Here is an 18,202-nt window from a genome sequence, read left to right as displayed (position 1 = left end):
AGCCCTCCCACCAGCATGGTACTGTGTTACTTAGTGCCCAGCCCTCCCACCAGCATGGTACTGTGTTACTTAGTGCCCAGCCCCAGCCTTCCCACCAGCATGGTACTGTGTTACTTAGTGCCCAGCCCTCCCACCAGCATGGTACTGTGTTACTTAGTGCCCAGCCCCAGCCCTCCCACCATCATGGTACTGTGTTACTTAGTGCCCAGCCCCAGCCCTCCCACCAGCATGGTACTGTGTTACTTAGTGCCCAGCCCCAGCCCTCCCACCATCATGGTACTGTGTTACTTAGTGCCCAGCCCTCCCACCAGCATGGTACTGTGTTACTTAGTGCCCATCCCCATCATGGTACTGTGTTACTTAGTGCCCATTCTCCCTCTCACTGTCTGCCCTGATGCTGTGAAGAGAGGCTTCTGTCGTGACACAGTGGGTACAATAATCTGGATTGTCCAGTAAAGGACTGTGCAGTGATGAGTCATTACACATTGTAGAGATGTACCAATATAGGATTGATTCTTGGCTGAAACAATAACAGATATTTCATACCGATATGGCAAAAAAGCAAGTTTGCACATTAGCAAGCAAAGGACACTGATTCATTCATATTAGTTGGGACCCTCATTGCATTAGAATAACTTATTTAGTCCTTCCCATTGAATAGTGTTATTGTACCTCACCCTTGGCATCAGCATCACAGTATTATCTCTTCTGTTCCTCTCTGGATCAGATCAGATCCTCTCTGTTTCATCCTGTGGATCCACAGTGATTTACTGTCACTTCCTACTATAATGACCTTTCTCTTCCACGTCTTCAGGGCATGTTGCACTTCTCCTTCTCCTCATCTTGAAGTCATGTTGCTTTTGTGTTTTCTCTCTGTCCCCTCTCTCTCTGTCCCCTCTCTCTCTGTCCCCTCTCTCTCTGTCCCCTCTCTCTCTGTCCCCTCTCTCTCTGTCCCCTCTCTCTCTGTCCCCTCTCTCTCTGTCCCCTCTCGCTCTGTCCCTCCTCCTGCACGGACCCTGTCTCACCTGCCCCTCCTGCACTGACCCTGTCTCACCTGCCCCTCCTCCTGCACTGACCCTGTCTCACCTGCCCCTCCTCCTGCACTGACCCTGTCTCACCTGCCCCTCCTCCTCCACTGACCCTGTCTCACCTGCCCTTCCTCCTGCACTGACCCTGTCTCACCTGCCCCTCCTCCTGCACTGACCCTGTCTCACCTGCCCCTCCTCCTGCACTGACCCTGTCTCACCTGCCCCTCCTCCTGCACTGACCCTGTCTCACCTGCCCCTCCTCCTGCACTGACCCTGTCTAACCTGCCCCTCCTCCTGCACTGACCCTGTCTCACCTGCTACACCTCCTGCACTGACCCTGTCTCACCTGCCCCTCCTCCTCCACTGACCCTGTCTCACCTGCCCCTCCTCCTGCACTGACCCTGTCTCACCTGCCCCTCCTCCTGCACTGACCCTGTCTCACCTTCCCCTCCTCCTGCACTGACCCTGTCTAACCTGCCCCTCCTCCTGCACTGACCCTGTCTCACCTGCTACACCTCCTGCACTGACCCTGTCTCACCTGCCCCTCCTCCTCCACTGACCCTGTCTCACCTGCCCCTCCTCCTCCACTGACCCTGTCTCACCTGCCCTTCCTCCTGCACTGACCCTGTCTCACCTGCCCTTCCTCCTGCACTGACCCTGTCTAACCTGCCCCTCCTCCTGCACTGACCCTGTCTAACCTGCCCCTCCTCCTGCACTGACCCTGTCTAACCTGCCCCTCCTCCTGCACTGACCCTGTCTCTCTTTTTCTTTCTCTTTCTTTCTCTCTGTTTATTTTCTGCAGTCTCCTGTGTCCTCTCAGGCTATTCGGCCATGTCCTCCTCCTGTCCAGGCCAAGATGGTGCAGTCTCCCTCTCCCACTCCTAGTCCTGTCCTCCAGATCTCCTCCTCCCCTGCGCCACCTTCTGTGAGCAGACTCTCTACTACAGAACTTCCGATCTCTCCATCCTTCCATCCCTCTCAGACCCTCCTCCTCTACCCATTCCTCCATCCCTTCATCATCTTCCTCACCTCTTTACCAACACAAGCCTAAAAGTTTATCTAATCTGGGCACATCCCATCTAACCCCTAGAGAGTTCATTATTGAATGATATATTCGGTCAAAATTGAATGATTTGTGTATTGCTGTCACTTCACATAGTTTTGGCCAAGACCAGTGGGGGGACACGGGTGGGGGATTACTGGTATGTTTAGGGTTTTCTAGTCAGGTGCATCATTATTGGGAGGAGCTGTTTTGCTTGAATGTCCCCCAGTCCCCTCTCCTCCCCTCCTCTCTGTTAAGCAATGTCCACAGAAGTCAGGACACCCGATGTGACAGGAGCGCCGTCCTGTTTCTCTCCTGTTCTCTGTGGCCTTGCTGGAAGCTCCCTTCACGTCCTGTTTATCTCTCTGTCTGCTCCTTGCTCTTCCAGAAGGGCCCCATGGCGCTGACCGTGGCAGTGACGGCTCCCCAGCAGGCCCCCGTGGTGATGGCCCCCCAGGCCCAGGTCCAGGCTGGGGCCCAGGCCGCCTCGCAGCCAGCCCTGCCACCGCAGACCAGTGGAGCCTCTGTCATCTCCCAGGTCTGTACTCTGCTCTGCACCAGTCTGCCGGGCTCCGCTGGGCTGGTTAGGCTCCTCAAGCCCCAGTGCTGTCACAGCTGCCAGCAGGCTGGCTGTGTCACCGCCATGGCCATGGCCTCACACAGCTGGGCATAGTGGGCATAGCCTCACACACAAACACATGTACATACACTCACACACTCTTCCCCGGTGTCCTCTCCGATCCCCAAACACTGAAAGATAAAAAAGTGTCCTACATATTTATTGATATTGGGCTCCCGAGTGGCGCAGCGGTCTAAGGCACTGCATCTCAGTGCTTGAACCAGGGGGTCTGTAGTGACGCCTCGATTCCAGGCTGTATCACAACCGGCCGTGTTTGGGAGTCCCATAGGGCGGCGCACAATTGCCCCAGCGTCGTCCGGGTTTGGCCGGTGTAGGCCGTCATTGTAAATAAGAATTTGTTCTTAACTGAATAAAGGTAAAATATATATATTTTTTTTTATCGTATCTTTACATGTGTACTGAATTTGCCATTTCCTAGGAGATGCAGGAGAATGTGAAGAAGTGTAAGAACTTCTTGGCCACCCTGATAAAGCTGGCTTCCCACAACTCTCCGTCACCTGAGACCTCCAGAAATGTCAAGTCACTGGTCCAGGATCTACTGGTGAGTCTCACTACCTTACCTCATTACATTACCTCTACATTACCTCTGCATTACCTCATTACATAACCTCTACATTACTGTCTTATCAACAGAGAAACATGGAATACTGCTTTCTTTTCCCTACACTCTTAGAAAAAAGGTGCTATCTAGAACCTAAAAGGGTTCTTTGGCTGTCCCCATAGGAGAACCCTTTGAAGACCCTTTTTGGTTCCAGGTAGAACCCTTTGCTTCTCGGTAGAACCTTTTACACAGAGGGTTCTACATGGAACCCAAAAGAGTTCTACCTGGAACGAAAAAGGGTTCTACCTGGAATCAAAAAGGGTTCTCCTATGGAACCCTTTTTTCTAAGCGTGCAGGAATAATATTTCTGACATAGACAGGTTGTGTGATATAATGTATCTGTAGATGGCAGCATAAAACTCTTACATGATCCATAGTGATGCTGTTGTTTAGGATATTATTTATTCAGAGTTGTTAATGGGATGTATAGGTCCCCTGTAGCTCAGTTGGTAGAGCATGGCGCTTGCAATGCCAGGGTTGTGGGTTCGTTTCCCACGGGGGGCCAGTATGAAAATGTATGCACTCACTAACTGTAAGACGCTCTGAATAAGAGCGTCTGCTAAATGACTAAAATGTAATGTAAATGTATCCCAGGGGGATGTTAATATTTATGATAATATGATTTCACCTCATCTCAATGTGTTCAGAAATCACATTGCACATCGCTTCAATCATATGCTCTGTTCTCTGTTGTACAAGTGTGTCACATCACATAGCAAGGAGCTGACGGGTTTAATAAACCTCCCTCTCTTCTCCCCCTCACAGGATGCTAAGATTGAGCCTGAGGAGTTCACCAACAGACTGCAGTCAGAGCTCAAGTCGTCTCCTCAGCCCTACCTGGTCCCCTTCCTCAAGGTTTGTACTGTAGCTACTCAGGCTACGTTTGCACACTCCCCGTCATGGATTTAAAAGCAAAGGTTGGTGAAAACATTGTCTGGAGGGAGTTTCCACCATTGTAAAATCCATATAAGAAAGTGTGCAAGTGTACACTTCAGGAGAAAGGTGGAGAAGGTAAAACAGCCAGAGTGGCAGTGGAGAGGCCAGCCCATGTGACCCGGGCAGGGGCCGCTCCCCTGGCCTGGCTCCAGACTGTGTGTGACAGTGGCCCCTACAGCTGTCCCTGCCAGTAGCCAGCAGGTCTCTCCAGCCATCCGTGATGAGTGTCACATCATGCCACTGCCACCCAGCCCTCCCTCCGCAGAGCCAACGCAGAGCCAGCCAGCCACAAACACAGTCATGTTGTCATGCAATGTTAGGACGTTTACGTCAAAATATACCACAGACCAAACATACATTTTTCAGGTCTTCTGCTAGAGTGTTCGTCCTAAATGTTACGCTAATGGATGAGCACTTGTCCATTGTGCATACATGTCAAGTATAGTACACGTCATTTTAATCTTCACCATTTGGGAGATTTATTTGATATAATGATATCTATATTTCTACAACAATTTTATAATAACTTGCATTTGATAATTAAGAATAAAAAACAAACATTTAATGGCTTGTTTTTAGTATGTATGTTAATGCCCTCCAATTCTGTGTTACTGTAATTCAGATGTAAACTAATCTCTATTACCGTACGTTCATTATTGTAAAAATCCTGTTGTTGTGTGTGATCTGCCCGTCGACAGAAAAGCCTCCCGGCCCTGCGGCTGTCTCTGCTCAACATTCAGCATTCCCTGATCCAGCCTCTGCCGCAGGCCAAAGCCGCCCCCACCACAGGCACCAGCCCTGCCATCATGGCTGGCCCAGCTGTCCGCAGCCGCCTCCCCAACAGCGTCAGCACCATGGGGGCTAGTGCCGGGGCCCAGGGACACACAGCTGCCCTGGTACGTACAGTACACTCACAGTCTTAGCTGTCTCTACACTTGCACTTACAGTCACAGAGATCAGCCACAGTCAACTGGACCAACCATAGATGACTCCCCTGGTTATGACTCCCTGTGGAAGTGTTAGAACAAATAGAAAACGTTTTGGCCACAGTTCTGTTGTTAAGGTTGATGATACTGTAATACTCTGATACTTACTTATCAGTGGGGTAAATAAGTGTTTGTTCAAGATTTCCATATTTCCAGAGTTTTGACCGCGACTTCACTAAATCCAAGGTCATTTGTCTTGGTATGTACCTAAGCACCAAAGGAGAGATGAGTAAGGTTCCCCAGGCCCCAGGGCTCAGAGACTGAGACAGAGCTGAATGTGTTCCAGTGGGCTGCTGCAGCTTCACTGACAGGCTAGGCCAGCACAACACAGACCATACAGAGGCTTAGCCAAGGCAGCTGGCCACGGGGCTGTAGCAGTGCACTCCCATGGGGCCTGTGAGTGTATGTGTTTGTGTGTGTGTGTTTACGTTCGGTGCGTGCGTCTGCGTGTGTGTGAGGCTATGCCTGTGTCCAGCGGTGTGTGTGTATACACATGTGAGTCAATGGAGCGCTGTGCTGGCTCACAGAGGAGAGGCCTCCATGGAGACTACCCAAGGTCAGAGCCCGCTGGCATCCGATGCTGGCGGGGACATCCCCTCTCTCTGAGGACAGACTGGCAGGGTAGCCTGGGCTGGGGCACAACGCTGGGTGGTGGTGGTAGTGGTGCCCTCCGCGGCGCTCATCTGCTGCTGCTGGTTGGGAGGGTCGTGGGTGAGGGGAGGTAACTAGGTCATAGCTGGGTCAGTGAGAGAACTGCTGTGTGGCTGCAGCTGGACAACAGTTACTGGATTGGAGCACAGTCACAGAGGAGAGGAGACGGACTCTGTCTCTGCTCTGCCAGCCTACACACACGCGCACGTGCGCACACACACACACACACACACACACACACACACACACACACACACACACACACACACACACACACACACACAGACGCACACACACACACACACACACACACACACACACACACACACACACACACACACACACACACACACACACACACACACATACACACACACACAGAGACACACACACACACACACACACATACACACACACACACACAGAGACCAGCATTCAACACCATAGTGCCCTCAAAGCTCATCACTAAGCTAAGGATCCTGGGACTAAACACCTCCCTCTGCAACTGGATCCTGGACTTCCTGACGGGCAGCCCCCAGGTGGTAAGGGTAGGTAACAACACATCTGCCACACTGATCCTCAACACGGGGGCCCCTCAGGGGTGCGTTCTCAGTCCCCTCCTGTACTCCCTGTTCACCCATGACTGCATGGCCAGGCACGACTCCAACACCATCATTAAGTTTGCCGACGACACAACAGTGGTAGGCCTGATCACCGACAACGATGAGACAGCCTATAGGGAGGAGGTCAGAGACCTGGCCGTGTGGTGCCAGGATAACAACCTCTCCCTCAACGTGACCAAGACAAAGGAGATGATTGTGGACTACAGGAAAAAAAAGAGGACTGAGCACGCCCCCATTCTCATCGACGGGGCTGTAGTGGAACATGTTGAGAGCTTCAAGTTCCTTGGTGTCCAAACACACCAAGACAGTCGTGAAGAGGGCACGACAAAGCCTATTCCCCCTCAGGAGACTGAAAAGATTTGGCATGGGTCCTCAGATCCTCAAAAAATTCTACAGCTGCACCATCGAGAGCATCCTGACTGGTTGCATCACCACCTGGTATGGCAACTGCTTGGCCTCCAACCGCATCACCACCTGGTATGGCAATTGTCATCCAGGACCTCTATACCAGGCGGTGTCAGAGGAAGGCCCTCAAAATTGTCAAAGACTCCAGCCACCCTAGTCATAGACTGTTCTCTCTGCTACCGCACGGCAAGCGGTACCGGAGTGCCAAGTCTAGGTCCAAAAGACTTCTCAACAGCTTCTACCCCCAAGCCATAAGACTCCTGAACAGCTAATCATGGCTACCCGGACTATTTGCACTGCCCCCCCACCCAATCTTTTTACGCTGCTGCTACTCTGTTAATTATTTATGCATAGTCACTTTAACTCTACCCACATGTACATATTACTTCAACTACCTCAACTAGCCGGTGCCCCCGCACATTGACTCTGCACCGGTACCCCTCTGTATATATAGCCTCCCTACTGTTATTTTATTTTACTTCTGCTCTTTTTTTCTCAACACTTTTTTGTTGTTGTTTTATTTTACTTTTTTATTAAAAAGAAATGCACTGTTGGTTAAGGGCTGTAAGTAAGCATTTCACTGTAATGTCTGCACCTGTTGTATTCGGCGCATGTGGCCAATAAAATGTGATTTGATTTGATTTGATTTGAGACACACACTGCTCAGCCAGCGTTCTGCTTTCCCACCAGACTATTGGCTGGACTGATCCAGTGTCAACTCAATCACCAAAGGTCTGACATTCAAAGCAGTTGTAATCACTAGACTATAGCCCCTGGTATAACACCAGTCTGAAGCTAAAACTTGCTTCTGGTTTTGGAACCAGGGAACCCTGTATGTTCTTTATAGTGTGCTCCTAAAACAACCCCAGAGAAAGTTCCCAATTTTTTATTTTGGAACTTACCTGTGATTTTCTCAAACTGTGTTGTTGGTCCGCCAGAGGTGCTACCTTTTCTATTCTGGCTGCTGAATGTATTTTCCTCTTTGAGGCCCTGCAGTGGATCTCTGGGAGAAATGGCCCCTATCTTTTTCAAGCCTTGAACAGTAATATAGCATGTGTCAGGGAATGGAAAACAAGGCTAAAAAATATGCAGCGAGAAGCAAACTGGTGTGAATGGATGGCTGGGCCTCAGGCCTGTCCCACGGCTAGGCTGCATGCTAGGAAGGAAGTGGCTCTATTAGCGCAGAAGCAGCCCCCCTCTCCTCTCCTCTCCTCTCCTCTCCTCTTTTCTCCTCTCCTCTTTTCTCCTCTCCTCTCCTCTCCTCTCCTCTTTTCTCCTCTCCTCTCCTCTCCTCTTTTCTCCTCTCCTCTCCTCTTTTCTCCTCTCCTCTCCTCTCCTCTTTTCTCCTCTCCTCTCCTCTCCTCTCTTCTTTTCTCCTCTTTTCTCCTCTCCTCTCCTCTCCTCTCCTCTCCTCTCCTCTCCTCTCCTCTCCTCTCCTCTCCTCTCTCCTCTCCTCTCCTCTCCTCTCCTTGTCTCTTCTCTTCTCTTCTCTTCTCTTCTCTTCTCTTCTCTTCTCTTCTCTTCTCTTCTCTTCTCTCTCTCTTCTCTTCTCTTCTCTTCTCTTCTCTTCTCTCTGTCTCTACTTTTTCACTCTGCTGTTCCTCCTCTTCCTCCTCCCGTTGTTTTATGCCGACACACACACACTGGCCCATTCCTCACTCCCCGTACAGCGATACCTTTTTTAATGTCAAAATTAATCGGGATCAATCAATTGAAACGTCACAAGACCTGCTTTTCATTGATTTGGTCAACTGTCTAAATTGTATTTACCATTTTTCTTCTTCTCCCCCCCCCCTCTCTCTCTCTCTCTCTCTCTCTCTCTCTCTCTCTCTCTCTCTCTCTCTCTCCCCCCCTCAGGGTATCAAGCAAGTAGGCACTGCTGGTTGCCAGGTCAGGATGCCCATGGTGATCACCCCATTAAGAACACAAGGTGACCACAGCGTCTCTCCATTACATGTTACATATTTCATATGGTACTTCAGAGAATCCTTATCTCACACCAAAGGATCTGAACAGACAGATAGGAGAGCTGAGAACAGGTGTTTCCAATCCTGCTCTACCCTGTTAATCCTTTCATCAAACATTTACACTGCTACCATCTCACACTGATTCACAAACACTGACTGAACACACTGAAGCAGCAAGCCCTGAAAAATCCCCTAAATACCATACTAGTCCCCAAAGTGTGGGTGTGTTCTCATATTTGTGCGTGTGTGTGATCAGAGGTGCATACAAATTTGATTTGCCCCTTCCTCAGATTGCCTGCAGTGAAAGATATGTATGTTGTTTTATGCCCATAAATTGTAATGCGGGGAAAGTTTCTAAAAATACTTTGTGCCTCTTGGCTAGGAACCTGCTGTTAAAATCAAGTTTAACTTCACTCTGGCAGTCCTTGTGCCTCTCCGAAACGTGTCTCCAAGCAGGATGCGGTTTTGGAGTGTAAGGAGAACCGGTGAAGCGCAGTGATATTGACAGAATGATGTTGTCTATACAAACCTGGTGAGAGCTGCCTACGTTGTAATACTGCTCCTCTGTCTCCCCTGGTCTCCCTCTTCTCTCCCAGTGTGACAGAATGGTTAAAGAAAGTCTTCAGACAGGAGCAGGTTTGACGATAATACGAGGGGACAGCTCATAATAATATTACTCTGAGTGTGTGTGTGTGTGTGTGTTTAGTTTCCCAGGCACGGTCGGCAAGGGGGCCACGTTCCAAGCAGGCAAAAGTCCTGTGGGCTTTGCCGTTAAGGGCTCTGGAAATCAGAAAACAAGCTGAGGTACAAAACGCTGGTTCTGTGCACCTCTTCAGGTAGAGAGAAGAGGGAGGAAAAGAAGAGAGGGAGGAGAAGAGAGAAAGAGAGTCTTACTGAGTGTTATGGACAGCCAGCACATGGGGGCAGCATTTCACCAAGATAACTTGGATGACTACAGGCTACACTCTCAGCTAAGGGCCATGAGTTTTCATCCTGTCATCTGCCTGACTCTCGCTCTCGCTCTTGCTCTCTCTGTCTGTCTGTCTGTCTCTCTCGCTCTCTCTCTCTCTCTCGCTCTCTCTGTCTCTCTCGCTCTTGCTCTCTGTCTCTCTGTCTCTCTGTCTCTGTCTCTCTCTCTCTCTCTCTCTCTCTCTCTCTCTCTCTCTCTCTCTCTCTCTCTCTCTCTGTCTCACTATCTATGTCTCTGTCTGTCTGTCTGTCTGTCTGTCTGTCTGTCTGTCTGTCTGTCTGTCTGTCTCTCTCTCTCTCTCTCTCTCTCTCTCTCTCTCTCTCTCTCTCTCTCTCTCTCTCTCTCTCTCTCTGTCTCTCTCTCTCTCTCTCTCTCTCTCTCTCTCTCTCTCTGTCTCTGTCTCTCTCTGTCTCTGTCTCTGTCTCTGTCTCTGTCTCTGTCTGTCTCTCTCTCTCTCTCTCTCTCTCTCTCTCTCTCTCTCTCTCTCTCTCTCTCTCTCTCTCTATCTCTCTATCTCTCTCTCTCTCCTTTTGCTTTGTCTATCACATAACAACACTCTCTCTCCCAGCCAATAGATAATTCAGAGTAATTCACACTCATCAATGCTCTGGATTCCTGTTACAACTCATTGGTAGGAATGATAATAAACTACTAAAAGTTAAGCAGGAACAAGTCATTATTGAAACCATGTACATGGATAAACACTAGCTAATGACCCTTTTCAAAATAAAATGGCACAATGTAGTCTACACTTGTGTTTCCCCCCGTTAATATAGATGTTTATGGTTGCCCCCACCCTACCTCCAGGTTCTTGAGCTCGTTTCATCTTTGTAAAAAAATCTTCATGAAAAATGATCTTTACAATCTAACCTATAAGTATAGGTGCATATGTGTGTGTACATGCGTGATTGCGCTCATATCTCTGTTTGTGTGTACGTGCGTATGTATGTACATTTTCCTGTCCTGCTAAGTATTCAAAATGTAACGAGTACTTTTGGGTGTCAGGGAAAATGTATGGAGTAAAAAGTACATTATTTTTTTAGGAATGTAGGTGAGTGAAAGTTGTAAAAAGTACAGATACCCCCCAAAAAATACTTAAGTAGTACTTCAAAATATTTGTACTTAGTTACTTTACACCACTGGCTCCGTGCCCATAGTAGTCTGGGTCACACAGGCCACCGGGTTCATGGTAATGGCCTCCCTTCCTGAGGGGAAAGTAGCTGCCCCGGGCCCTGATTGATAAACCAATAAATCTTTAGTGGCCTTGATAATTAAGCTGTCAGGCCTGCTTGTTACTGACAACCTTTTCCCTCTGGTGCTTCTGCCTCCGTGTTTACTCAAGCCACGCATTGCCTCCCTGCCCCAGCAGTGCACTATATTGGCTAACCATACAGTACATAGGCCACACACTTGTTTCATGTCAGCTCAATCAAATAGGTTAATATATCCTCACCAGCATGCATTTAACCTCGTCCAGCAACACCCCCCCTCTACTCTGCATGTTGACATGGATTGGGAATCCCTGTTTTCTGGCTGTGTAGTGTAGTGTAGTGTAGTAGTCCCTGGTAGGGCAGGGCTGTATCTAGCGCTATACTTCCCCTCCTGAGGACATAAGAGCATGTTGGAACAGAGCCCTGTGGCGAGTGTATATCCTCTCCCCTCAGAGCACTCTCAGCAACTCCCTTTCAGCACGGGTGGCAATAGTCCAGAAATGGGGAGGGATAAGGGAGTCTCCCCCCTCCTTAAAATAGTGATGATACTGAGATTGTACTGTAGGCATTTTTGTTTTTTTCTGTTTCCTGTGTTTGATCTTAAATACTCCCCCCTCCTTCCACTCCCCAGTGTTGTGCTATGTAGATTGTGTTTTGTGTAACATCAAATTTGTATTGTTTCCCTTTGCGAAGAATATAATGCAAGTGTTGAATAGCTAATTAGATAGGGGTTGAATAGACTATGATCTCAGAGATTCAGCTTATAACCAGTCAAACATGGTCCAAGTAGAATCAACTAGGCATAACCCCTCTAATGTCTCCACCTTGACCATATGTCAATTTATGTATTTATGTATCTGTTGTGCTGTGTTGTGATGTGCTGTGTTGTGATGTGTTGTGTTGTGTTCAGACCACAGGGCTTGTGGGGTTCCTGGTGAGTTCAGAGTGTGCTCTGCTTTGGTGACCACAGACAGACTGACAGACAGACAAGCAGCAACAGTGTAGTTTTACAGTGCTGAGTGGAAGCAGCTGGTCTCTCCCTCCTGCTTTCTGTAAACACCCAACATCCGCTTTAATCACACCCGGCCCTCACCCCCCAGTTCTCAGCCATCTCAGACCTCAGCCCCCTCAGCCCAATGCCAGCGGTGAGCTCACCATCATTCCCCCAAATCCTCCTGCCCCTCCACTCTGTGTCTGGTCTGGGGCATACGTCCCTCCACCCCAGTCCCTGTCTCCCCATCCAGCTCGTTCACGTCCAGTCCAGACCAGCCAGACACACAGAGAGGGAACGTGCTTAAACTACAGTACTCTGACTTTGGTACATGTTGGCAGCAGTGAGCATTGTCTAAAGCGACAGGCTGTAGTGCACATTGAGGAACTAAGGAAGCTGCAGTGGCCTGTGCCTGTGTGTGTGACTGTGTGTGTGTCTCACTCACTGTGAGGTATGACTAGCTACATGGAGGGGTCTCAGGGATGTTAGCCACTCAGATGGCTCGGTTGACGACCCCTCCTTGGGCACAGGGGGCACTCTCTTGGGGGAGGTATCAGAGACAATCCCTGTCTAGCCCTGGATTCTGGATCTTCCCTGACTGGATGCCCCCATTCCACACACGCCACATGCAAACACATGCTCCTTCTAAATGGCAGAGCAATCCAACTCGCCACCTATGGCGTGCCCTCTCTCCCATCCAGGCTTGATATGGAAAGTACATGCATATGTATTCATGTTGCTCTGGGTGTCATGGCCAGCAGCAAAATCATTGAGAGGCATCTATTCCTCCACAGTGGAACCTAATTACACCTCGCCTTTATTAGTGAGAGGAGAAGGTACTGTACATTCGTTCAGGAGTCTTTTTGTTGTTTTTGTGCATTTCATATCTAATTCCCTCCTTTTAATGTCAGCCGTGTCTTGCGTTCCCATTTGATTGTAGTTCCCCACCCCAACACAGGATACATCTAGCTGTGCTATTAAGAAACAGGAATAATGGAGTTATTTGCATAGCAACATAGCATGACCATGTCCACTAGCTGTGTTGTGTAACTTTATGTGTTAATCATCATTACATATGATGATTTATGTAAGGTATATTTATATAATGGATAATAAGGTTAGGAGGCCAGGGTGTTGGGTGTTGATGATGATGAAGATGACAGTGGTGAAGATGAAGGTGCATAGCCTACAGTAGGAGGGGAGATATATAATGATAACATACTGGAATCTCCTGTATCATCAAAGTGTTGTTGGGTAGATTCTACATGGAGGTTTATTATTATTATTAGACTCAGAGAGAGTAGGACTGGGACTGGCAGGGTGAGTAGAGGGTTAGTTACTCTAGTGAGATCTCTTGGTGCTGGGAGGAGCTCTAATCGTCTTTGTCAACCTCCTGCCGGGATGTCAGGACTCATATAGGTGCTCATGGCCTTACAGAGGAACAGGAAGACATCAGCGGGGTGCGATGCCTGCCGCTGACGATGACGATGTGTTCCCACACACGGGCGCCTGCCCGCGGCGGGCAGAGAGAGCAAGGCAGCATCAACGTGCATGGCCCCCGCAACACGTAACCTCTTGTCGGTCGGAACCGGCGGCGGCGGTGCGAACGCCAATTACTTTAGAGGGGAGGCAAAGGAACGGGCGAGGGAGGGTGTGAGCGGCTGCCCTGTGTGTGTTCTGTGGTTCTCTGTGCCCTCTGTCACCGCCACTCAGTGGTTCCGCCAGCCCAGTGGACGATGGAGGGAGGCAGTGTTTCCATGGCTGATCAGTTCAGGGCATTGCCAGCCACAGCACACTCCCCTGTTCTTGGTCCTTTATCCCCTGGTTACTGTTTATCTCAAACACAATATCTAATACATTTTACTGATCCAAACCTACGTATGAATTCAAAAAATACTAATATGTAAGAAAATGAACAATGTATTGAGAAGCCAGCCCGTGTTGTGAATCAAAATGGTGGTGGATATTTCCACTGGACTAGTACTGGAGGATATTGCTGTTCTCAGCAGAGTGGTCTGTAAACAGTGTTTGTTGATATTAGTATATTGCCAGATTCATCACACAGCAGCTCCAATCCTCCTGAGCATCCTTACCCAGCTCCCCACCATCCAAACATTGTCAATCCTACTATATGCTGACTCTGGATGGAATAAAACCTATTAAAATAGTGTATTATTATGACCAACTTATACACTGAATCAACATCATAACAATGCAAGTGCATACACTACATTCCTTGTATGATTGCACCTTGAATGAAATGAGAAAATCCGAGTCAGTTTTCCACAGGAACAGCTCTGTAATTGTCTATAGGGACATGCAAACTAATACTGTAAAAAGGAGCCATATATTATTGTTTTACACAGACATTGTTGTAAGAGCTAATGTACAGATGTAGGATCTTAATTTGAGCCAGTTTGCTACAGCAGGAAAAAAGTCCTGCAGCAACAGGAAATGTTAGTTATTATGTGGATTATAATTAATTTACATTTTTGTAGGGGTTGATACATTTTTCATTAGGGCAAATCAAGTCTGACATTTCTAAGTGGAAATGTCAACATTAGAAGCCTTTTAAAAACTACATCTGTAGAGCCCTTAATGAAATAAATCCTCCATCTATTTGTTTCCAGGGATGATGATGACATTAACGATGTGGCGTCCATGGCGGGGGTGAACCTGACTGAAGAGAGCGCTCGTATCCTGGCCACCAACTCTGAGCTGGTGGGAACACACATCCGCTCCTGTAAAGATGAGGCCTTCCTACACCCGGGCCTGTTACACAGACGCATCCTGGAGACAGGTACGGCCAGTACACTACTACAGTACATTATAGTACACGATGACACCCTCACTAGAGAAACCTCTAAATACTACCCATATAGTGTATGATAATGAGGCCTTGTTCACAGCAATAGAACAATATAAGTTGCATACACAGTAAGTCTTTAAAGTCATTAAATTATAGAGAATTGAAGTGGAGTCATGTACTGTATCATTGTCTTCACGGTTAGCATTATCGCCAGTTCCATAATAACAATTCCATAATCATAATCATCAAGTGTTGCCAATGACGCTGATCTTCATTTTTATCATAGTGATTATTATCTTCAGATTTATCTTGAATTTATTCATTTGCTTCTGAACATGTGTACCAAACAGAATCATGTTCCTTCAAACTTGTGCTGGTTTAGAAAATATAGGCCAGACCCCTGTCTGTGTGTGTGATGAAATCTATCTGTTAGCTTTGTGTTTTCTTTCATTCTCCTTGTTGTTTCTGCATCTGTACTGTCATCACTAAAGACAGACAGTTTGATACTTCCCCTGATGGGATGTTGCAGGCCAGGTCGGAGCAGACCCTCCTTTCTGGCCTCCCTCATTTTAAACTTGGTGCACTTAACAGTTCTTTCACCTCCTTTAATGAATTCTTCAGTGGCTGTCTGAACTTACTAGACCCCAGGCCCTGACATAAATACTTTATAGGGCTGTCTTTTGAAGGCTGCTTGTCAGATTGTCCTGTGGACTGAAGGAAGAGAGTTCAGAGTTACAAGACTTGATTTTGTTCTTCTTCTGTCTTTTGATTGGAGCTCCACATACAGATACTGTCCTATTTGCGAATGTGAGTTGACACACGGACCAGTGGAATCAGCCTCTGTTTATATTAGAATTTATTTGAGGGTTTACCATGTGATAGACTAGTATCTACAATGTAGTGGCCTCTTGTTAGGCATATTCAATGGTGGCACTGGTAAATGGCACTTTGTTACACTTCAGGCCTTTTTGCACTGTGTCGGAAATGTCTAAGCCTAATGTGTGAAAGTGCAATTCAATAATATTACCATAAACAACTAAGTCTTGAATACACGTTGCATTAAAAATCACACAGTAGAATAGAATTCAAACACAACGGGGAGTTTTAGTGCTTAGACGTTTCTTCTTGTTTTACCTCAATTAAGTATCCAAGGTGACGGTGGCAATGAGGCCCAGAGGTCATGTGCTGTTATACGGTACCTTGGTGAGGTTGTTATCCCGTCGCCTTGGGGAAGAGGGGGTTAAAAATGTAAATCTTGCTCTGGGGGCTTGGTGCTGTGCGGGGGTGGGTGGGTGGGAGGCCATGGCGCCCCCTGCTGGGGAAGTGGCACTTGGGCGGCTTTGTTGTGTCAGTGATGGGCTGTGGAGAACTCTCAGCTGGCAGCAGAACCAAGGGAGGCTCCCCAGCCTGCCAACTCGGCTCAATCAGAGGCTAGTGGGGACGTGGTCCTCCTCACACAGTGGTACACAGCCCTGACTCACCCCTCTGCTTCATGCTGCCTTCTCTGCTCTCTGCTGCCTCCACTGGACAGGGAGATGTACAGCGGGGCAGGGTAGATTCAGACCCAGTGAGGACCAGGGAACCCTGTGTCTTTCAGAATGTCCACACAGATTGGGAGGAGAGGAGCTTGTTTCTCTCTCCCTGTTTCTTTCATTCATTCTTTCTTTCTTTCTCATTTTTTCTCTTTCTGTCTTCCCATATCTCTCTCTCCTCTCACCCCCCTCCTCTCTTTCTATCTCTCTTCTCTCTCCAAATCGTTCTTCAGGCTTGTCCTTGAGCCGTGGGCCGGTTTCATTTGTGAAACTGCAAACAGCAACTCCCTCCTGACTCCCAAGGCCTAGAACATACGCACAGCTGGAGTTCTCTAGAATCTCAAAGTAAATGATAGTGCACTGGTACCTCAGAGGTCCAATTCTGCAGAGACACATACACAAGCACGCAACTCCAAAGAGACTCACTCGTGTTCAGTGCAGAAAGTTCACTTTTCTCTTTTTAAGGGCAGATGACAATAGTAAAAAATAAAGCCTGTTAAGGTTGTTGGAAACGAACACTAAAGCAATTCAATGCTGTTTAGACTCTCCTATAGTCCTAAGCCAGGTGCTGGTGTGGACTAAGTTACAAATTGAGGAATGTATTTCTTTCATAGAGAACTTGGCTTTCTTTGTCTCGGTCCCTTAAAGATCTAATTTTGTAGGAGAGTGGAAGCCTTTAGTATTTTACCTTTTGACATCGCTTACGACCCAGAGAAAATGTTTTTGTATTTTCACACTAATTATCAGGCTTATACGGATCTCGATCCTTTCAAGATGTTAGACCGGGAAAAGGTGTATGTACAGTACGGCTGATTTAAATAATTGGTGTCGTTTACTTAAAAGTGTACCAGAGAGAACATTCTGCATATTAAAAAGGAAGAAAAACAGATCCTAACCTCCTAAACTGTTTACTGCCAGGAAACTAGTCTAAATGATCCTTTAAAGTTAAGGTTGGCCAATGTTGTTTACAGCTACACACGAAAGACTGCAGAGTAAGAGCCTGGTAATTCATACTTGGATACTATTCTGAACATGGCACTAGAACTGTGAAACGTCTAGAAAGAGATTCATCATATGAAACAAATACCTTTTTCACACTATTGTCCTGACCTAAACCAAACTGTCCTGGCTCAGATGTTTTTCTTTGTCCTTTTTAACATGGTTCCAGCAACTATGGTGGATGTGTAACCAGGCCAGCTCATTACAGCTTGGTTTGGTTCGGCTCAGCTTGGTTCAGTAGTATGAAAAGCCTTTTCGGACTAGGATTTGGGGAGATCAGCGTATATTAATGTTGGAGTCCTTCTGTCTGTGTGTGACCCTCAGCTAAGAGGTTTGGAGTGTCAGAGGTACCTTTGGAGGCTGTCACCTTCATCTCCCACGCCACCCAGTCCCGACTTCGCACTGTGCTAGAGAAGGTCTCCTCCATCGCACAGCACAGGATGGATGGCTGTAAAGTAAGTAGTCGTGCCAGAGACAGACATACCTATGAGGAGGTGGGCGCTTTTTACACTTAAGTGATAAACACGATAGCATAGTTTCCACAGAAACATATTTTTCAAAACTTTGAAAAATACCTGATAGATCTTTTTCAGGCCTCTGTCTGACACACCAACATTGGTGACATAAACATTTAGCCTTGAATATAGCAATGTAACCACATTTAATTGGTTTACAATGAAGTCAATTCAATTCTGCTCCTTGTAAAAGAATGAAAGCAAAAAACATAGCAACTTTGAAAAGCTGTTTTCCTGTGTGTATGTGAGGCAGAGGAGCGGTGGGGTGGTGGTGCTACAGCTGTCCCTGTCTTGTT

General features: G+C 47.7%; 1 pseudogene across 1 annotated transcript in view; it reads left to right on the top strand.

Annotated features, from left to right (window-relative positions):
- Positions 1-18,202, top strand: part of LOC311111689 (transcription initiation factor TFIID subunit 4-like) — a 91,873-nt pseudogene that overhangs the window by 18,098 nt on the left and 55,573 nt on the right. Inside the window, exons 3-10 of the transcript XR_014615921.1 lie at positions 2,459-2,608; positions 3,129-3,251; positions 4,077-4,166; positions 4,946-5,143; positions 8,770-8,842; positions 9,594-9,715; positions 14,682-14,851; positions 17,716-17,846. The product of XR_014615921.1 is annotated as a transcription initiation factor TFIID subunit 4-like (transcript). The remainder of the gene's footprint in view (positions 1-2,458; positions 2,609-3,128; positions 3,252-4,076; positions 4,167-4,945; positions 5,144-8,769; positions 8,843-9,593; positions 9,716-14,681; positions 14,852-17,715; positions 17,847-18,202) is intronic.

The sequence above is a fragment of the Coregonus lavaretus genome (assembly GCF_964263955.1).
Source record: "Coregonus lavaretus genome assembly, chromosome: 37".
NCBI classification, from domain to species: Eukaryota; Metazoa; Chordata; class Actinopteri; order Salmoniformes; family Salmonidae; genus Coregonus; species Coregonus lavaretus.
Note: the sequence above shows the minus strand (reverse complement) of the source record. Positions and strands in the feature narration are given on the sequence as shown.